At 39.5% G+C, this 23,023-nt stretch overlaps 1 long non-coding RNA gene across 1 annotated transcript in view; it reads left to right on the forward strand.

The window, feature by feature from the left end:
- Window positions 1-23,023, forward strand: part of LOC116761603 — a 138,771-nt gene that overhangs the window by 26,059 nt on the left and 89,689 nt on the right. The window contains exon 2 of the long non-coding RNA XR_004352064.1: window positions 4,686-4,780. This is a non-coding gene — a long non-coding RNA (uncharacterized LOC116761603). The remainder of the gene's footprint in view (window positions 1-4,685; window positions 4,781-23,023) is intronic.

A 23,023-nucleotide genomic window follows, 5' to 3' on the forward strand; every position in this document is an offset into this window, starting at 1 on the left:
CTATACATATTCAAAGCTGTGAGTTCACACTGATAGCTCCAATTCCAATCAAACAGCCCAGGATTCATTCTATCCTTCTCCCTTTCCATATTTGCAACTCCATTCCTCAGCAATGAGAAACCATATGGAGGATAAAATTTAATTTTGCAAACATTGTGTTATATGCATAGAATGGAATTGTACTCAGTAATAAGCAGAAATGAACTAATGCTCAACATGGATTAATGGATGAATCAAAAAAGTTATGTTACAGCAGAAACTAACACAACAATGTAAAGCAATTATATTCCAATAAAGATGTTAAAAAAATTACATTGAGCAAAAGAATCAGACACATATACAAAATAGATAAACATAATGTATATTCCATTTACACAAAGTCCAAGAACAAGCAAAACTAATCTATGGTGATAGAAATCAGAAAGTGGTTGCCTCTGGAGTGGGTGGGAGGGCTGGCTGGAAAGGAACACAAGGGGATTCTCTGGGGTGATAGAAACATTCTAGATCTTGTTCTGAGTGGTGTGTACGCAGATGTATTCAATTGTCAAAATTCATTGAACTGAACACTTTATATCTGTACATTTTACTGTATGTAAATTCCTTCATTAAAAAAGGAAGATATAAAGATATGCAAAATGCTCTTGAACAAATGAAGAGATCAAATTTCATTCATAATAAGAGGATGCAAATTAAAACTGCACTGAGATACCACTTTCATTTATCTAAGTGGCAAACATTCAAAACCTTGACAAGACACACTGTTGGTGAGCCCATGAGAAAATAAGCAATAATATCTAAAAGTATCTAAATATCTAAAAATAACTATATTTCCTCTCTGCCCCATCAATCTCACTTCTGGGTATTTATCCTGAATATATAGTCTAGTGCTAAATTTCCGTATATACTTGGGTCTGTTTCTGGACTTCCTATTTTTTCTGCTAATCTGTCTATATTATGCTCCAATATCACACAGCTTTAATTATAGAGGTTTTATAGTATGTTTCAATGCTATTAGAGCTAGTCTTCCCTCCTTGCCTTTATTTTTCAATTTTTCTACCTATTCTTTTGCACTTTATTTTTACAAATATATATGAAGAGATATGGGAACATATGTATATGTATAACTGATTCACTTTGTTATAAAGCAGAAACTGACACACCATTGTAAAGCAATTATACCCCAATAAAAAAATATACATATATATGAAGTTTAGAATCAACTTGTTCAGTGTCAGAAACAAAAACTTATTAGTATTTTTTTTGGAATTGCATTACATTTATAATTTAGGGGTAGGTGACACATTTATGATGGGTGATACTTCCCAAAAGCAAGGAATGTCTTTCCATGAAGTATACTTTTGCATGTTTCAGGAATGCTCATATGGGATTTCCTCTTATAACTTTTACACATTTCTTGTTAATATCTAAATATTTTATCTTTGTTGTTGTTGCTATTGTAAATGGGGTTTTGTTTTTGTTACCCCTTTTAGCTGGTCATTGTTTGTGTATATGTACCTATTGTTTTCTGTAGGTTAATTTTATATCCTGCTATATTATTGAACTGCTTTTTTTGTTTAAGTTAGTTTTATCTTTGGACCACTTGGCTTTTGCAAGTATAATATCATGTCATCTGCAAATGTAGTTTTACTTCTCAGTTTCCAATTTTTATAATTCAAATTGCTTCCTCCTGTCTAATTGCATTGGCTGATACCTCACATATGGTGTTAAACATGTAGTAGTAGAGATAGTTGGCATCCTTGCCATATACCTGACTTTGGTGGGAATGTCTCTAGTGTTTCCCAATTAAATAGAAAGCTGGCTTTTGGACTTAGGTATTTTTTTTATTGTGTTAAGGAAATATCCATCTTCCTATTTTATTTAGTATTGGAATGAGTGTTGAATTGTATCAAAAGCCTTTTCAGCATTTATTGAAAACAATCATACAAATGTCCTTCTTATATTAATATGGTGAATTACATTAAAGGATTTCTTAATATCGAACCATTCTTGCACTCCTCATATAAATTCCACTCAATCGTGTTATTGGATCCTGTTTGCTAATGTTTTATTTAGGTGTGTTTTTTTTTTTTGGTATCAATATTCGTGAGACTCATCTTTAAGTTTGTGTATATGCTATACTTATTAGGCTTAAGTAGGAATGTTAATCTTGCTTTATACAAAAGTTAAACATTTCTGTTTTCTGTGCTATGAAATAATTCACATAGCATTGCGATTACTCCAATTTTCAAGATTAGGTAGAATTCCTCTCTGAAACTATCTGAGCGTGATGATTTTTTTATGGGGTAGTTCTTTAAAATGTCCTTAAAATTTTTAATGGAAATATGTCTGCTTAAGAATTTTCTTTCTACTGGGGTCAATTTTGTAAAATTGTATTCCTAGAAAGTTATTCATTTTATCTAAGTTTTCAAATTTGTTTGTGTAGGATTGTACAATGTAGTCTTCCATGATTTTTAAAATTTCCTTCATGTTAAGACATTTCTCACTTTCCTTTTTTCTATATTTATGCTTTTTTCCTTTACGTTAGCCAGTGTGCCCCTCACCTCCAAGGAACCATTTTCATCTATTAATTAGTTCTCTTATTTTTCTGGGATTTTAATTTCTGCTTTAATATGTATTACTGCTTTCCTTAAGTTATTTGGTTGACTTTGTTTTTCTAGCTTTTTGAGCTGGGGTGTCATTCACTTGTTTTATCTTTATGAATATAAGTATTTGAGGTTATGAATTTCTCTTTGATCACTGCTCTAATGTCTGCCAAAAATTCTCATATATAGTGCTTTATTTTTTTAAGAAATACTCCTGTTGTGGTTTTTATTTCCACTTTCACCTGACTGATTTTTAACCGAGATTGTTTTAATTTTCACCTGTAAAGGCCTTTAAAATATTGTGTCATTTCACTGTATTGTGATAAGAATTATAAAGTCCTCATCAGTTAAAATTTTTTTCTCCCAAAATATTAAACTAAAATTGACACGGAGAAGATGAGATATGTTCACCTGGTAGTGTCTTGTTGCCCTGGCATACAACCACACATCCCTGACAGCATGTTTAGTAATTTTTGGTCATAGTTTTAAAGGGTAGAATCAGTTCTTCTCGTAGGTATTCAAGTACTATTTTCTTATCAATATAACAATAGTATTTGATTAAAGTAGTCTGGATACATCAAACCATATTGGTTCACTAGAATATCAACCTAAAATTATGTATATGCACTCAGTTCTCCTGTGGTTCAATAATTTTATGATAATTAAATTCCTCCCTTTTTTTTCAGTCCCCTGGAAATTATCTGATTTCATGCAGTCTTTGTTTTACTGTGTGCTCAAGGTTACCTAATAGGTTAACAGCCTGCGTTAAGAACAAGGTGATGGCTGTAATCACCACAACGCAGTAAAGATCTAACAGTTAATAAGTGTTCAAGAAATAATTTTTAAATTGATGAGAGAGTAAATGAATATTTATTCATATAGATTATAACATAACTTATGATTACATATAGAACATATAGATTATATGTTCATATATGCATGTGTTACATGATATATTACATATGAATATAATATATAGAACATATAGATTATAATTCACTTACTTTTGCAAAATAACATCACTCTGATAGACCTTCAAGTAGTTAAGTATGGATGTTTTCATCTTACTACTAATACCCCTTTTGTGTTATACTCATCATCTAAGTTTAGTGGGTTGTGCTTTATAGCTTAAGTACAGTGTGTTGGAAATTGCATTTTCAAGGGTGGGTGTCAGGAGACCTAGAGTTTCCCAGGCTAATGGAAAGGAAATAATTCCTCAGGCTGTCTTAAAATAATAAATCATACAGTCTTTCAGTTGATGGTACAAAAAAAAAATAAAGAACTCTTGAAAGGATTGGTGATGGAAAGGATGGCTTTACAAGTCACCGAGTCTTTTCCTTAGGTGAGGGTCCCTGGATGGAATGTACAGTGGAGCACAGCTTTAATAAGCAAAACTCTAGGGGCTTCCCTGGTGGCACAGTGGTTGAGAGTCCGCCTGCCGATGCAGGGGACGCGGGTTCGTGCCCTGATCCGGGAGGATCCCTACATGCCGCGGAGCGGGTGGGCCCGTGAGCCATGGCCGCTGAGCCTGCGCGTCCGGAGCCTGTGCTCCACGACGGGAGAGGCCACTGCAGTGAGAGGCCCGCGTACCGAAGAAAAAAAAAAAACAAAAACAAAAACAAACAAAAAAAAAATAAGCAAAACTCTGAGAGTTGTGTGGTTGTCTGTTACATTTGGTAAGCCTCCAGTGAACCATGCCTCCTGGTGTGAAAGTTCCAGGGCTAAACCTTAGAAGCCTTGTCAACGTCCGCTTTTCATTCTTGGAACCAGCCACCGTGCTGTAACAGCCCAAACCACATGCAGAAGCCACACTGAGGAGTAACAAGGCACTGCAGCAGTGAGCCACCTTGGATGTGTCACCCTATCTCAGCCCCTAAATCAAGGGTGAGAAAACTATGGCTTTCAGCCAAAAGTGGCTTGCCTTCTGATTCTGTAAATAAAGTTTTACTGGAACACAGCCATGCCCATTTGTTTATATATTATCTATGACTGCTTTCTCACTACAATGGCAGAGTAGAAAAGCCGTGACAGAGACCTTATGACCCGCAAAGCCTAAAATATTTACTATTTGGCCCTTTATAGCAAAGTTTGCCGACTGCTGCCTTAGATGACTGCAACCTCATCTGCCATCATGTGAAGCAGAAGAACTGCCTGGCTGAATCCAACCAACTCACATCGTGAGTGATAATCTAATTGTTGCCGTCTTAAATCATTAAGTTTTGGGATGGTTTGTTATACATCAACAACTGAAACAAACTGTAAAATCTAATATCTGTATTTTATAAGCTTGATGATTTCATGGTTTAAATTTTTCTTTTCTCTTAACTTTCAGTAAGCTCTGTTGAAATTTTTCCTGTGTCTTAGCTACATGTCACTGAAATTTCTCCCTCGAAGGTGAACACATTCTTTGTTACTAAATCCACTAGATGTCTTTCAGTCTTCGTCTCATTTGACTCTTGGTCAACATTTGACACTCTTGACCACCTCTTTGTTCTTGAAACATCTTCTCCCTTTTATTCATTTAAATCATAATCTCCTAATTTTCTTTTGTCTTTCAGGACGTTTCTTGTCAATTTCTTTTGTGGGGAGTGGGAGGGGAGAGGTGCGTGCTGATCTTCTGCCTAACATTTAATGTTCAAGTCCTCAGGATTCTCTCTTAGATTTCATTTGACAGTCAACTAATATATATTGAGCCTACTGTATGCCAGGCATTATTCTAGGTACTTGGGACACATTAGCGAACAAAACAAGCAAAACTCCCTGCAGTTGGAGAAATTTGTAAGTGTACACATAATAAAATAAATCATTACAAAACTAGTCGTTAATAAGTGTTTCAGAAAAAATAAACAGAACAGGGGGGTAGGGAGTATAGGGTAGGGGGAGGTGGGAATTTAAAGAAAGAATAGATCAGAATAGGCATTTCTGAGATTATTATATTGGAGCAAAGCCTTAAAAAAGGGAAAGGAACTGACCTGTGGGTATCTAGAAAAGCATCCCTCTAATAATTAATGACGTTGAGCAGCTTTTCATGTGCCTCTTGGCCATCTGTATGTCTTCTTTGGAGAAATGTCTATTTAGCTCTTCTGCCCATTTTTGTATTGGGTTGTTCCATTTTTTGGATATTGAGCTGCATGGGCTGTTTGTATATTTTGGAGGTTAATCCTATGCCCGTTGATTCGTTTGCAAATATTTTCTCCCATTCTGAGGGTTGTCTTTTCGTCTTGTTTATGGTTTCCTTTGCTGTGCAAAAGCTTTTAAGTTTCATTAGGTCCCATTTGTTTATTTTTGTTTTTATTTCCATTACTCTAGAATGTGGGTCAAAAAAGATCTTGCTGTGATTTAGGTGAAAGAGTATTCTTCCTATGTTTTCCTATAAGAGTTTTATAGAGTCCGGTCTCACATTTAGGTCTTTAATCCATTTTGAGTTTTTTTTTTTTTTTTGGCTGCGTTGTGTCTTCGTTGCTGCGCACGGGCTTTCTCTAGTTGCAGCAAGTGGGAGCTACTGTTGGTTGCGGTGCATGGGCTTCTCATTGCGGTGGCTTCTCTTGTTGTACAGCACAGGCTCTAGTTGCGTGGGCTTCAGTAGTTGCGGCACGTGGGCTCAGTAGTTGTAGCTCATGGGCTCTAGAGTGCAGGCTCAGTAGTTGTGGCATACGGGCTTAGTTGCTCCATGGCATGTGGGATCTTCCTGGACCAGGGCTCGAACCCATGTCCCCTGCATTGACAGGCAGATTCTTAACCACTGCGCCACCAGGGAAGCCCCTTGAGTTTATTTTTGGGTATGGTGTTAGGGAGTGTTCTAATTTCATTCTTTTACATGTAGCTGTCCAGTTTTCCCATCACCACTTATTGAAGAGACTGTCTTTTCTCCATTGTATATTCTTGCCTCCTTTGTCATAGATTAGTTCACCATAGGTGCGTGGGGTTATCTCTGGACTTTCTATCCTATTCCATTGATGTATATTTCTTTTTTTGTGCCAGTACCATACTGTCTTGATTACTGTAGTTTTGTAGTATAGTTTGAAGTCAGGGAGCCTGATCAAAACTACATGAGGTATCACCTCACACTGGTCAGAATGGCCATCACCAAAAAATCTTCAAACATTAAATGCTGGAGAGGGTGTGGAGAAAAGGGAATCCTCTTGCATGGTTGGTGGGAACGTAAATTGATACAGCCACTATGGAGAACAGTATGGAGGTTCCTTAAAAAACTAAAAATAGAATTACCGTATGACCCAGCAGTCCCACTACTGGACATATACCCAGAGAAAGCCATAACTCAAAAAGACACATGCACCCCATTGTTCATTGTGGCACTATTTACAGTAGCCAGGTCATGGAAGCAACCTAAATGCCCATAGACAGAGGACTGGATAAAGAAGATGTGGTACATATATACAATGGAATATTACTCAGCCATAAAAAGGAACGAAATGGGATCATTTGTAGAGACCTGGATGGACCTAGAGACTGTCATACAGAGTGAAGTAAGCCAGAAAGAGAAAAACAAATATCATATATTAATGCATATATGTGGAATCTAGAAATATGGTACAGATGAACCTGTTTGCAAGGCAGAAATAGAGACACAGACATAGAGAACAAACGTTTGGACACCAAAGGGGGAAAAGGGGGTGGGATGAATTGGGAGATTGGGATTGACATATATACAGTAATATGTATAAAATAGATAACTAATGAGAACCTGCTGTATAGCACAGGGAACTGCACTTTGCTGTACAGTAGAAACTAACACAACATTGCAAAACAGCTATACCCCAATTAAAAAAAAAAAAAAATAGGACAAGTGAAAAGCATCCCGGGCAGAGAGCACAGAAGTGTAAAAACCCTAAGGCAAGGAGCGAGCCTGGGGTGTCTGAGGACAGGAAGAATGCCCCCGGTGGTGGGATGCAGTGAACGCTAGGATGTGAGGTCAGAGAAACATCGGGCTCCAGATCCTGTAGTCCTTGTAAGCCGTTGTGAAGACTTGGTCTTTTCTCAGGGAGTTGGGGGTGGACTTTGGGGAGTTTTGAGGAAAAGAATCAAGTCATCAAAAGGACCACTCTTGCTGCTGAATTGAGAAAGAATGGAGGTGGCCGGAATGGCAGCAGGCTCTGGGAGAGAGGCAGACGAAAGGGTGCCAGCAGAAGCCAAGAGGAGTGATTCTCTCCTCTAACTGGACACACTTTTCTCGGACAATCTGAGGTACTCATGCTGTCCTGGTTCCAATGATCATTCATGGGCTGATGCTCCCAAGTCTATTTTTTTCCAGCCCAAATCTCTCTCCTGAGTCTCAGACTCACAAATCCAAAAACCTACTGGTCATCTCCCCTTTCCGTGTTTTGTGGGTGCCGCAGGCTCTGCTTTTTCATCTGAAACCTTTGTCTCCTCCGGTGCTCCCTGGATTTCACTACTGAAGCCATGCAGCCATGCCTTCTTATTAAGGCTTTGTCTTTAAGAGGCCACTGCTAACATATGTTAGTGGACAATCCGTGGTGGTACATAAATGTTTTGGGTTCCATTAACACATTGTTATGGTTTAGTTTATCAGATTTTCTGCCTATAGCACTGGCTTGAAGGATTGGACATAGAATAAGTAGGTTTTAACTGGGACAAGATGATGGAATGCTGCCTTAGATGACACTTGAAGGCAGGGTGCAATAGTGGTAAGGCACTGAATACCCAGAGGATAGAGGATCGGACTTAGAGTGGATTCCTTACATTTTGCAGTTTTGACCAATAGACGCATTGCCATTGGGTAAGTAATTCTGAATTTGTCACTTTTGTTATAATAGTAAACTTACCATGTAGCCAGAATACAAGAGTGAAGGCTCTACAGATATTATAGAATTTTAATATGTGAATTCAGTTTTCTTCCATCTCTCTTGGGAACTTTTTTGTCCACTCCCCATTATAATTTTAGAATTTAGTATTCATCCTTTTGACTTTAAGCAAAGGAGTTATGGAAAATGTTTTATTAGAAGGGTGTGTGATTCCTTTTTCTATGATCTTTTTAAAAATATATAATTTGTGTGTAAAGGAGCTTCAGAAATATCTTAATCTTTTTTGTCTAACTCTTATAAGTGGTTTTTAAAAAGTAATAATTTATACAAGGCAAATAAATCTTCCCAGATTATTTTTTTTATCACACTCGTATGTGGGAAAGAGTCTTGTAAAAATCATTAGTGTGAAACTAGGCCAGTGAGAGCTATTATTTTTTATTAAAAAATCAACTTCAAAATGAATGTTTAAATGCAAGCTTAACATAGTTAAAAATGCAATTAAGTCTCATTCCTTGACACTTGAGAGCTCTTTTTATTTATTTATCATAGTCAACAAATATTTTTCAAAGGCTTGCTCTGTACCAGGCAGTATGATTGTGCTAGGGGTAGCTGGTAAGCAAAACAGAGAAGGAAGTCGCCACCATGGAGCTTACTTCCATTGGGGGAGGTAGACAAAAAAATAGTACAAGAGAATTACTGCCTGTAGTAAATGCTAGGAAGGAAATAAAGCACGGAAGGAGAGAGACAGACAGACCTACCTAAGAGGCTACCTAAGGAGGGTCTCTCTGAATTTGAGTTGAGGCTTGAAGGGTGAGGCCGAGTCCACCAGGAGAACTGGGAAGCGCCTTGGAGGGAGGGACCAGCAGAAGCAAAGGCCTAGAGGCAGGAAAGGCGCAAGGTTCCAGAAGGAGAAAGGAGGCCAACGTGACCAAGAATGGCAGAGGTGGAAAGACGGGCGGGAGCCAGATTCTGTAGGATGTTACAGGCCTTGGTGAGGAGTTTGAATTTTATTCTCAGTGTAGTGGGAAGACAGTGAAGGATTTATGCAAAGGAATGATGTGACCAGATGCTGTTCTTTGCTTTTTAAAAAATTGTGGCAAAATATACGTAACATAAAATTTACCATCGTAATCATTTTTTAAGTGTGCAATATTCAGTAGCATTAAGTATATTCGTGATGTTGTGCAGCCATCACCACTATCCATTTCCGGAACTCTTCGTCATCCCAAACAGAAACTCTGGATCCAGTAAACAGTTACTACAGGCTGCCTTATATGGGAATCATTTTCTGTTCCTTTAAATTTTGCATGCCCATGACGACTTTTCTTAGAAACTCTCCCTAGGGAGAAGTCTTTCCGCCCAGGGAAAGCTATCATGGTGACTCCAGCAGTTCTGTCCCTAACCCTTATTATCCTCACAGCTGTAATCCAGACTGGAGCTCACTGAAGGGCAGGCTAGTGCTTCTGTTTGAGTAGAAAGTAGCAGCTGGGTTTTAGACCAGTTCCGAGCAAATGATCTTCCTCGTCTCAAAAACCGGCCACACCACTTTGGAAGATAGTTTGGCAATCTTTCAAAAAGTTAAACATAAAACTACCATGTGCCCGGCAGTTCTACTCCTACGTGTCTACTCAGGAGAAATGGAAACATGTATCCACAGAAAGAATCCCACCTGAGTGTTCAGAGAAGCTTTGTTCATAATAGTCCCCAACTAGAAACAACCCGCTGTCCATTAACTGACGAATGTATAAACACAGTGTGGCCAGTGCATGCGACAGAATACTTTTCAGCCCCCAAAAGGAGCAAACTATGGACACGGGCTATGTCAGAACCTCAGAAACATGCTAAGTGAAAGAAGCCACACACAGGCGAGCACATATTGTATGAACATGAAATAACCAGAAAATGCAAATTTCTAGACAGAAACTAGATTAGTGGTTGTCTGAGGTTAGGACTGGGAACAGAGATCACCCGTAAGTGGGCATGAGGGGGCTTCTTAGGGGAGATGAAACTATACTTAAACTGACTGATGATGATGGTTGCACCATTTGGTAAAGTTACTAAAAATCATTGAATTATACACTGAATACGAGTGAATTTTATGCTGTGTAAAACATACGTGATCAGGGGCTTCCCTGATGGCGCAGTGGTTGAGAGTCCGCCTGCCGATGCAGGGGACACGGGTTCGTGCCCCGGTCTGGGAGGATCCCACATGCCGCGGAGCGGCTGGGCCCGTGAGCCATGGCCGCTGGGCATGCGCGTCCGGAGCCTGTGTTCCACAGCGCGAGAGGCCACAACAGTGAGAGGCCCGCGTACCGCAAAAAACAACAAACAAACAAAACAGGCAAATAACCCGTGGTCGGGGTCAGCTCCCCCTATCAGAAAGTCAGCCCGCTGTTCTGGCAGCGACCCTTCCCTTAAAAACAAAACACAAAACAAAACAAAAACATATGTGATCAGTAGCTTGGATAGAGCCTGATACTCAATGCTCACTGGAAGACAAAAGGTTCACCTGGACCAATATAGAAACCTTTTAACTGAGCAGAATGGGAAGGAAAATCTGTCCTAATATTGCTGATATGCTTTGCTTTATCTGTGACAATTCTATTTTGAATGGCTCTCAGTCTCTCTATTTTAAAGGGAATTAAAGTCTCTAAAGCCTTTATAAAAAGCCATAATTACCTAAGGTTTTCCCTATAACTGTGCAATTCTTATTTCCTTCAGCTTTTCCTACTAGGACTTCAGATCTGAAATAATTTCTGTTCCCTGAACTGTTATGTCTGTTTCCAAGTAAACTGGTTGTATCAAAGATTACTACTGAATATTTCATTTTTGGTGGCTTTGAGGAATTTGTTTTTTAAATTCTCAGAGAAGCTTTTGGTCCTCAAATGGCTGAAAGTTTCTGATCGAGATAACTTCACAAGATAACTTGGCCAGTGTTTGTTCAAATCCTGTGCTTGGCTGTTTTTGGAAAAATATCTTCAAATTAATTTTTGTTTACAGGGTATGGTTAGGAAAAGAATAACTATGTTATAAACATCCTTTTGAAAAGTAGCAATTTAGGAAGAACCTAAGAATCAGGACCTGTGGCGTGACCCTGGGTAAGTCTAATTACCTCTGTTTTCCCTCTTTTCTCATCTTGTACCCTGGGGACAGTATGTACCTTAAAGACAAGTGACATAGAGAAGCACCTAGAGCAGTGACCGCCAGCTAGGAAGCACTCCATAGGTGTTTTCTGTATTCCCATGGAAAATGACCATCGGTAGTAGTTTGTATGGTATTCCTTTGGATGTTTTTATTTTTGCACGATCATTTCTTTTCAAGAAGCAGAATGAAAACCATTGTATATCTTGGTTTTTGAAAGAACAAAGCCATCGTCACCATCTACATTATCATCATCGGCAACAAACACTTATAAATGCAGGGTGGTGTTGTGGTTAAAAGAGTGGGAACTGGGTCAGCCTACCTGGGTGTGAATGCCGGCTCTGCTGTTACCAGCTCAAGTGACCTTTGACAACTCTCTTAGCTTCCCTCGGCCTTGTTTTCATTAATAAATTGGGACTCATAAGGTACCTTTGTCATAGGACAGAGATTAAATGATAGAATATGTGAAAAGCACAACACTGTAAAAATGGGGCCAAATGATGACCCTTAGTAATTGTAGATGCTTCGACTCTGTATGAGAGACCATCCCCGTTCTTGACCAGCCAGCAGTCTCTGTTTGCACTTGAATGCTAAATTTTATGTGACTTTAATCAGTTTAGAGTTGCTAAGAGCTCAAATTTCCTTACTGGGAAATAGAAATTGCTATTGTAGATTTAATGAAAGGCAGAGACGTGTATTGTCTGGCTCTTCCGTCCTTTGGATTTAAGGAGGTGTGTACAATAGGTGAGTCCAAGGAAAAGATCTGCATTGGGCAGTGTTCGTGTCTTTGAACCTCCTCTTAGCAATATTCTCTCACTTCCCCTCATCAAATTTGAAGCCTCTTCTCTGAATGTCTAGGGTCTTCACATTGCCTTCTGTGGTAGATTGAAAAACGTGGCAAAGATATTTGACAGCTGCTCTCGTGAAAAGGGAGAGGCTGTTTGTCCACACTTTGAATCTGGGCTGGTCTAGGCCCTTGCACTGACCAACAGAATGTACCAGAAGTGACTGTATGCAAGTTTAGGAGCCTGAAGAGGCCTTTCCTCTTCTGCCTTTGCTTCTTGGAACCCTGCCCCGCAACCAGCATGCTATGAGAGATCGTGAGAGGAGAGAGGCCCAGGACATTGCCCTGCTGAGCCCACTGGAGTCCAGCGCCAGCTGACCCCCCTGCTGAGTGCAGCCATGGGAGTGAGCTTAGGTGAGACCTGTATGAGCCACAGAGTTGTGAGAAATACTAAACCGTTGTTTTAAGCCACCAATTTTAGGGTGGTTTGTTACACAAAGAGTGTATAACTAATACTCCTGCAAACTTCCCAAGACGTCACCTCTACCCCACCCACACGCCCCACGCACAGTGACGAGCGTCTCTCTGACTTGCTGGGCTAAGTCAGTGATGCTTTGCTGTGACCCCATCCCTGTCTTAACCCCACAGTAAAACTTTCCTCTAATGTGTCCTGGCCTTTAGGAGCCTTGCAGTCAGTTAATGGGTTTGAAAGCAAACTCATACTGTACTTCATACTGAGACCCTAGGAACTGATATTTGCTTAATGTTTTACCTTGCTTTTTTTTTTTAAATTAGGTTATTTATTTATTTACTTTTAAAAATTTATTTATTTACTTGTTTATTTTTGGCTGCATTGGGTCTTCACTGCTGCGCAAGGGTTTTCTCTAGTTGTCGTGAGCGGGGGCTGCTCTTCGTTGTGATACACTGGCTGCTCATCGCAGTGGCTTCTCTTGTTGCGGAGCATGGGCTCTAGGCGCGTGGGCTTCAGTAGTTGTGGCTCACGGGCTCAGTAGTTGTGGCGCGTGGGCTTAGTTGCTCTGCGGTATGTGGGATCCTCCCAGACCAGGGCTCAAACCCGTGTCCCCTGCATTGGCAGGCAGATTCTTAACCATTGCGCCACCAGGGAAGCCCCTGTTTTACCTTGCTTTAACCCACAGGAGTAGCTCCTTGCAATGAAGAAATTTAAGACCTGAGGCAGGCGAGGTCCTGGGAAAGATCCCTCTCATAAATGGCTGACTCCTTGTCCTAGAGGTAGAACCTTTAGGTATATGAAAGCTAAGTAAGGCGCCTCCCACCTCTGGACTCTTTTCACCTGCTTCTAACATTGCACTTCTTTTGAGTAGGACAGTGGTTTAAAATACCCATTCTTGGGTCCTGCCCACCGAGGTACTGAGATTCTGATTCAGTGAGTCTAGGTGTGGTGTAGGTGTCTGTATTTTCATTGATCTTTAGTGACTCTGAAAATCACACACACACACACACACGGAGAGAATTCAGCCCAGTTCATCTGAGGAATGAATGGGTACCAGTGGAAGCAGCCTGATATTCACATCACATAGTAACATGGCAGAGGTAAATGGGGTTAACTTTATAATGTGTAACTATCCTTTGTTATTGATTGAGGAAGGGAATTATACCACCCAGTCTCATCACTCAGAAATCTTGATCTTCTAGAATGTAGGATGGAAAGGGGCTTTGAAAGATGATCTGATCCATAGGCAGAAACAATCATGTCTGCCTAGACATAGGAGAAGCTATCCTATTTCTAAAGGCTCTGAAAGTTGGCAATTTTAAAATCTGGTTTAATCATCCATTAATCCCCAGATCTGGAGTTTACTACCTTTTGTCAGTAAAAGTTGAAGCCCAGAAATTTATTTTTTAAATCTTTACATTTTTTGTGTGTTTTACAAATTCACGTCGTACAAAATTCAAAAGGGACAGGAGAGTGTACAAAGTGAATATTTCCCTCCTATGCTTTCTCCCCCTTCATTCAGTTCCCTTCTCTGGGGCCCAATACTTTAAAAAATTTTTTTTAAATAAATTTATTTATTTTATCCTTTTTTTTCTTTTTTGATGTGGACCATTTTTAAAGCCTTATTGAATTTGTTACAATATTGCTTCTGTTTTATGTTTTGGTTTCTTGGCCGAGAGGTATGTGGGATCTTAGCTCTCTGACCAGGAATCAAACCCACACCCGCTGTATTGGGAGGCAAAGTCTTAACCACTGGACCGCCAGGGAAGTCCCTTATCTCATTTATTGTATTGTTGGCTGTGTTGGGTCTTGTTGCTGCGTGTGGGCTTTTCTCTGGTTGCGGCGAGCGGGGGCTGCTCTTCACTGTGATGTGCAGGCTTCTCATTGTGGTGGCTTCTCTTGTTGGGAGCACGGGCTCTAGGCACATGGGCTTCAGCAGTTGTGGCACATGGGCTCAGTAGTTGTGGCTTGCGGGCTCTGGAGCGCAGGCACAGTAGTTGTGGCACAGGGGCTTAGTTGCTCCGCGGCATGTGGGATCTTCCTGGACCAGGGCTCAAACCTGTGTCCCCTGCATTGGCAGGGGGATTCTTAATCACTGCTCCACCACGGAAGCCACCTAATACTTAAAAAAAATGTTTTTTAATTGAAGTAAAACATATTTACATAAAACATAAAATTCATCGTTTTAACCGTCTTAAAGTATATAATTCAATGGTTTTTAGTATATTCACAGAGTTTTGCAAATATCAACCCAATCTAATTTCAGGATACCCCATCACATCAAAATGAAACTTTATACACCTCCCAATTCCCCCTCCCCCAACTCCCTGGCAACCACTGCATTGGACATTTAATATAAATAGGATGATACAATGTGTGGCAACTTGTGTTTTTGGCTTCTCTCACTTAGCGTAATGTTTCCAAGGTTCATCCATGTTTTAGCGCGTATCAGACCTTCATTCCTTTTTATTACTCAGTAATATTCCATTGTATGGATACACCACATTTTTAATCCATTCATCCACTGACGAACATTTGGGTTGTTTTCTGCTTTCAGCTATTATAAATAATGCTGCTGTGAATGCTGACGTGCAAGTTTGTGTGTAGGCGAATATGTTCCTAGGAGTGGAATTGCTGGACCGATGGTACCTCATTAACTCTTTTTTTTTGGCCGCTTTGGTTCTTCGTTGCTGTGCAAGCTGTGCGCAGCTTTCTCTAGTTGTGGTGAGTGGGAGCTACTCTTCGTCGTGGTGCGTGGGCTTCTCATTGTGGTGGCTTCTCTTGTTGCGGAGCGTGGGCTCTAGGCGCGCAGGCTTCAGTAGTTGTGGCACGTGGGCTTAGTTGCTCCGCGGCATGTGAGATCTTCCCAGGCCAGGGGTTGAGCCCGTGTCCCCTGCATTGGCAGGTGGATTCCTAACAACTGCGCCACCAGGGAAGCCCTATGTTTAACTTTTTGAGGAACTGCTAAGATGTTTTCCACAGTAACTGCACCATTTCCTGTTCCCACCACCAGTGTATGAAGGTTCCAATTTCTCTGTATCCTCACCAACACTCATTATTTTCTGTTTCTATTTTTTTATTGCCTTCCTAGTGGGTGTTTGTTGCTAGTGTATGGAAATACAATTGATTTTTGTATATTGATCTTGTATTCTGCAACTTTGCTGAACTTTTTTATTAGCTCCAATAGTTTTTCTGGTGAATTTTATTTTTTTTAGTGGTTTCAATATAAAACATCATGTTTTCTGTGAATAGATATAGTTTTACTTCTTGTTTTACAATCTGAATGTCTTTTATTGCTTCTCTGTGCCTAACTGCACTAGTTAGAACTTCTGGTACAATGTTGAATAGAAATGGTGAAAAGTGCATATCATTTTCTTTTTCCTGATCTTAGGAGGAAAGCTTTCATTGAGTATGGTGGTAGCTGTGGGTTTTTCACAGATGCAGTAGGAAGGTTTGTGTGTGTTCTTTCAGGGATAGTATATTCATATATTAGAAAATATATTAACATAACTTTTGGCCTATACACACTGTCTGCACCTTGCATTTTTCAGCTAAAAATATATCTTGGAGATCTTTCTAAATTAGTGCTTAAAGAATTTCTTCATTTAAACGAAAATGGTTGCCTGGTTTTTTCATTGTAGGGACACACCATCATTTATTTAATCAGCCCTCTATTGAAGGATAATTTAACTCTCAGCAGTGTTGGTCATATGAATTCAAAATCAGCAATCATTTACTTAATCCCTAATATTTATTTAACACCTACTATTGTGTAGGTAGGGCACAATAAAAGTTATTGAAGAAAATAGAGTCTTTCATTCACCTCATTTTCCTATTTTTGTTATAGAAATACTTGAGCAAAAAAAAATTAAAAAGTTAGCCTGACCCTATTTCTTCCAACTTTCTAAATTTCAAACACATAGAAGAGTTGAAAGAGTTGTACAAGGTAACTCAAATAATAATTACCTAGAATAATCAATTGTTAACATTTTGCCATCTTTATCTATGATAATATGTTTATTTGCTCTGGTTGCTGAATCATGTGAAAGTAAGCTGTGGATTTCTAGACAATTCATCCCTAAAAATAAGGATATTCTCCTTCTTTTTTTTTTTTTTTTTTTTGCGGTACGTGGGCCTCTCACTGTTGTGGCCTCTCCCGTTGTGGAGCACAGGCTCCGGACGCGCAGGCTCAGCGGCCATGGCTCACGGGCCCAGCCACTCCGCGGCATGTGGGATCTTCCCGGACCGGGGCACGAATCCGTGTCCCCTGCATCGGCAGGCGGACTCTCAACCACTGCGCCACCAGGGAAGCCCAGGATATTCTCCTTCTTAACTACCATATTATATCACACAGAAACTTAACTGTTCATTCCTAAATATCTTCAAATATCTGATCCATGTTCAGTTTTTAAAATTTGTCCCTGCTATGTCTTTTCAGTGTCTTTTTTTTTTCTTAATTAAGATCTAATCAAAGTCTACACAGTGCATTTTGGTTGTTATCTCTGGTAAGTCTCTTTTATCTAGAACAGTTCCCGTATCTTTTTTTTTTAAATAATATTGACTTTTTGAAGAGACTAAGCTAGTTGACTTTTAGAATGTCCCACATTCTAGCTTTGTCTGATTGTTTCCTCATGGTATTGTTTACCTTGTTCTTTTATTCCCAGTATTTTCTGTAAATTTAGAGGTTAATCCTAAAGTTTTGATAAGATACAGGTTATCTTTGGGACAGCATTTAGTAAGTGAATCTGTATACTGTTGCATCCTATCAGGAGGCATATGACGTCATTATTCTCCTATTAGTGATGTTAAGTTTGATCACTTGTTTTCGGTAATGTCCTCTAGAACTCTCCATTGAAAAGGTACAATTTCCCCTTTAAGCTCTGATAGTTACTCCTTTAATCATTAGAGAATGTCAAAGACTTGTGTTTGGAGGAGCGGTGGTGGAAATCTATTTGCTTCTTTTCTTCCTTATATACCTCAATTCCAGCTATTGGTTTAGACAACTTTTAGTTACAAGTAGAAATCTAATGGCAGGCATGCAATAGATCAGGTGACAATCTATAACCTGGAGTAGTAGGGCATGATCAGCCCCTTACTCTGGGATCAGTGGAAACGTCACTGCATTAGAAATCAAAACCAGGGATCACAGTTTCAGTCTCTAATCTGCCACGAACTAGCCATGTGACCTTAAATCATTTAACTTCTCTGGGCTCCAGTTTCTTCACCCCTGACTCCAGATGGTCTTTAGAGTTCCCTATGGCTCTGGTGATGCTATGCTTTTACTCCATTTCACTTAGTGAAAAATATTAGATCACATTTACTAGATGTACAATGTGGGAGCTTTTGTTTCTCTCGAAAATTAAAACACTTGGGAATTTCAATTAATTCCATGATTAGGGGGTGCCTACTCCATGTAGGTGTTCACTACATATTCTTGTGAATCAGGATACTAGTTTTGATGAGTGGACTTTTGGTTTTATTATTATGTTTTATTTTTATTTTTTCCTTTTCTTTTCCATGACCCAAGAAAATTGTTGGGCAGCTAGGTTACTTTTTCTTTGTCCTATCGATTGAATTGTGTCCCTCCACCAAATTTATATGTTCAAGTCCTAACCCCCAGTACCTCAGAATGTGAACTTATTTGGAAATAGCGTTGTTGCAGATGTAATTAGTCAAATTAAAATGAGGTTATCAGGGTGGGCTCTAATCCAATATGACTGGTATCCTCATAAAAAGGGGAAATGTGGACAACAGAGACATACACACAGGGAGACTGCCATGTGAAGATGAAGGGAGAGATTGAGGTGATAAATCTATAAGCCAAGGAACACCTAAGATTGCCAGCAAACCACCAGAAGCTAGGAGAGAGACCTGGAACGAATTCTCCTTCATATCTTTCAGAAGGAACCATCCCTGCTGACACTTTGATGTTGGGCATGTAGCCTCCAGGACTGCAAGACAATACATTTCTGTGGTTTAAGCAAACTGATACACTTGGTATCCCTGATCTGGTAATCAATTCCTTGAGGAATTATAATAACCTACAGGGAAAGTAAAGAAATCACAAGCTTTTCTCTCTTTCCTTTAAACCATTTTTGAAAATTGAAGTATAGTTAATTTACAATGTTGTGTTAGTTTCAGGTGTACAGCAAAGTGATTCAGTTATACATACATATATATGTTCTTTTTCAGATTCTTTTGCATTATAGGTTATTACAAGATATTGAGTATAGTGCCCTGTGCTATACAGTAGATCCTTCTTGGTTATCTATTTTACAGATAGTGGTGTGTATATATTAATCCCAAACTCCTAATTTATCACTCTCCCCACCTCCCACAGGCTTTTCTCTTGTACAGATATCAGAACCCTTACCAGGCTGAAAAATATGTATGAATGTATATATGTACGTGTGTATGTATTCATGCAAATTCTGTATCAGACCAGACACATTTTCTGAACCGTTCATGGGGTAATTTGCTGCTATTGTGTCTCTGGTAGGTTTTGTGCATCTGTACATGTGCACATGTGTATATTCTCAGGCGTGTATATATAAATGTCAGCCTTATCCTTTCAATATGTTCTGACTCTTGATACCAAGGAGACAGACTAGAACTCATTATTCTCTAACTGAATTTAAATATCTTAGTTGTTTCAGCATACATACGGTCACGTCCCCAACACACAAAAAATTATAATCAGACTTTTGAGTAAAAATCTTAATAATTGCTCGCAATTCCTATATGTAGCAAGATACCAGCCATGGAAAGATATAAAGGAAGCCAGGTAAGTAGAAAATTCCTCTGAAGAATACAAATGATCTGCTAGAATTTTCCATTCATTTCCACGTTTTGCCAGAATCTTGGAATGTGGACCTCTCGATACATGTTATACTTCAATAGGTAATTTAAAAAGCACACAGATGCAAAAAATGCTTTTGTGTGGTTCAGATGAGTGGCTTCAGAAAGCTCTATGGATGTAGTGGTTTTATGAGCATTTCTTCATCTATTCTAACGGTATAATTTGTTCTGCTTTGGAGGAGTTTCCTCACCTGTGTCCTGATGACCACTATGGTTCCTTCCGCCTGTAAAATGCTATCGGTCTAACATAAATGATAGCAGAAGTAGTTAGTGCTAGCATGAATTTTTCAAATGTGACATTTCAAGGTTGACATTCTGACATAAGCCTTCATCAGTGATTGTTACTTAACCACAAAATCATCTTGCAAACGTAACAAACAAATCTGGCTGTTGTTATAAAAAATTTAACTGTCTGTGTCTTTGATTATGTACTGTGATAAGAACAGAGTGCTTAACCAGAGAGTTGGCGGATATGAATAAAAAAAGGGACAATAATGGAATTTTTATACTTACTGATGAGAAGTTCAAGTATATCTGCATGTCTGCAATTAATGCCTTGTGTAAATGTAAGCAAAATGCATTTATCTACCTGAAAAGAAGCTCATCTTGCAAAAATAAAGATTTAGAATAGTTCTGTTTTGCAATAGAAAGACTGGTGATAAATGAGAAACGTGTTCATCATAAAGACGACTGTGGTTCAGACTAGTCCAGATGCCACAGGGTCACTACCAAACTCTTACACTCGTGGTTGAATTTAGAGTGGTTTGCTTAGGCACATGGTTTGGAGTGAACAATCATTACCCAGACGTTATACACATGGCTCAACTTCTGTAGTGGTATAGAAAGAACGGAGACCTCAGAATCTCTTCTTCCGATTCGCAGTGTTACAAAGACAAACTAATGGAAACCAAAATGAACTCCTACGAGCCCAAAGAACATAACTTTGTCGCTATCAGCCTAAAATACTTTACCTGGTCTCGTGGAAGTTCTAATAAACAGTGCAGGAGGCATTCATCCAGGGGTAAAATGTATTCCATAAAAATTGTCCTTTCTTTGGACTTGAGGATATGGGGAGGGAGAAGGGTAAGCTGTGACAAAGTGAGAGAGTGGCATGGACATATATACACTACCAAACATAAAATAGATAGCTAGTGGGAAGCAGCCGCATAGCACAGGGAGATCAGCTCTATGCTTTGTGGCCACCTAGAGGGGTGGGATAGGGAGGGTGGGAGGGAGGGAGACGCAAGAGGGAAGAGATATGGGAACATATGTATACGTATAACTGATTCACTTTGTTATAAAGCAGAAACTAACACACCATTGTAAAGCAGTTATACTCCGATAAAGATGTTAAAAAAATTGTCCTTTCTTTAGAGATACTTCTGGTATGATAAGCACTTGTCTCACAAATCGTTCCAAAAATGACTCCATAGTCCATGATTTATCTTTTCAAGCGTGCATCCTAAGAGCCCAACCCTGGCAATTCCATTTTCAAACCCCAAAGAGACATAAGCAGGACTGTGAATTATGTCACCAACCTGATAATAACCAGTGATCCAATTTAATCTGTTTCCAGATTTTGTAATAATGATTCGATGTTACAATGTTTGGCTTCAAAAATGACATAAATAACATTTTTTACTGCCAATGTTTTTGTGATCTCTTTTCATATCTGTCAGTTCCGATTATTCAAGATATCTATCAGTGTATATCAGGCATTGAGCCACTTATTTGATTTTACTTAGATCCAACTGCTTCTTTGAAAACCTATGCTGAATTGGGTTCTTGAATTATGATAGTGAGTTTCTCAAGTTCACATATCTGGCAAACAGAATTGTTTTCGTATTTATTAATCCATTAAAAAAATAATTTTATGGCTAGTGTGGGCTGCCAAACACAAGCTCAGTGAAACTTTACAAAGATGGGGAAGGATTAACTATTTAATGTAATTAATTATTCCTGTTTTGTTTACAGTGACAATCTGTCTTAAGACACCCTAAGACATACCCTGGGTGTAGGCTCTTTTCTGCCTAGACTCTCCAGTGTTAGCAGATGTGCAGGGACTCAGGAAGACAATTATTGATAAAGTACCAGCTAGTTCCCCAAAGACCCAAGGCTTGTATACATCCCAGCAGCCCATAAGCACATCCTTCTTCTGACCCAGCAATAGGAGAGCGCAGAGATGGGAGTGCTTCTTTGCCATCTACTCACTGGAGGATGTGCGTCCACACTTCTCCTTAAGGCTTGGGTGATGTTTGCAGTATGTGTGTGCATGCACCCTCCTGAACCTGGTGTGGATCTTCCAAATGATCTCCCCTTCCTTCCTTCAAACCTCAGCTTGAATATCCCTTCTGCTAGGAAGCCTTTCTCCATCAGCCTAACATGGGGCATGGGTTAGGGTTGCCGCATTGCACAACTGTAGAATATATATATATTCTTTTCCAGGTTCTTTTCCCTTATAGGTTATTACAAAATATTAGGTATAGTTCCCTGTGCTATACAGCAGGTCCTTGTTGTTCATCTATTTTATATATAGTAGTGTGTATATGTTATTCCCCAATTCCTAATTTATCCCTTCCCCTGGACCTTTCCCCTTTGGTAACCATAAGTTTGTTTTCTATGTCTGTGAGTCTCTTTCTGTTTTGTAAATAAGTCCACTTGTATCATTGTTTTAGATTCCACGTGTAAGTGATATCATATGATATTTGTCTTTCTCTGTCTGACTTACCTCACGTAGTATGATAATCTCTAGGTCCATCCGTGTTGCTGCATATGGCATTATTTCATTTTTTTAATGGCTGAGTAATATCCCATTGTATATATGTACCACATCTTCTTTATGCATTCCTCTGTTGATGGACATTTAGGTTGTTTCCATGTCTTGGCTACTATAAATAGTGCTGCAGTGAACACTGAGGTGCATGTATCTTTTCGAATTATGGTCTTCTCTGGATATATGCCCAGGAGTGGGATTGCAGGACCCACGTGCCCTTCTTATGTGCTACAGCTTCCCCTGACTTTACCCTGCTGAACCGTAACTGTTCCCTTGTCCACCTTTCCTCCTGAAGAACAGGGACTGTATCTTAGGTGGTTGAACCTGACAGAGTATGGGCTCAGTAAAGGGTAAACTGAGTTGTTAAGTTCTGTGGCTCTGGATCCCGTATCCCCCGATGTGTGGACCTGAGCAAGCAGTCGCCATAGTCTTGTTTTGGAAGAGAGGTGCTACCCGCGTTAGAGGTCTCCCTATTGCTCGTCATTTATGAGCGTTACCTCCTGCCAGGCCCCAGTACCCTCTGTACCTTCTGAGAGAACAGGGCTGCCGGAGGGGTTGGAATGGGAGAGAGCGGCTGAATAAACCCAGGTGCTCCAGCCTTGGTTGGTA

The sequence above is a fragment of the Phocoena sinus genome, chromosome 11, assembly GCF_008692025.1.
Source record: "Phocoena sinus isolate mPhoSin1 chromosome 11, mPhoSin1.pri, whole genome shotgun sequence".
Classification (NCBI taxonomy): Eukaryota; Metazoa; Chordata; class Mammalia; order Artiodactyla; family Phocoenidae; genus Phocoena; species Phocoena sinus.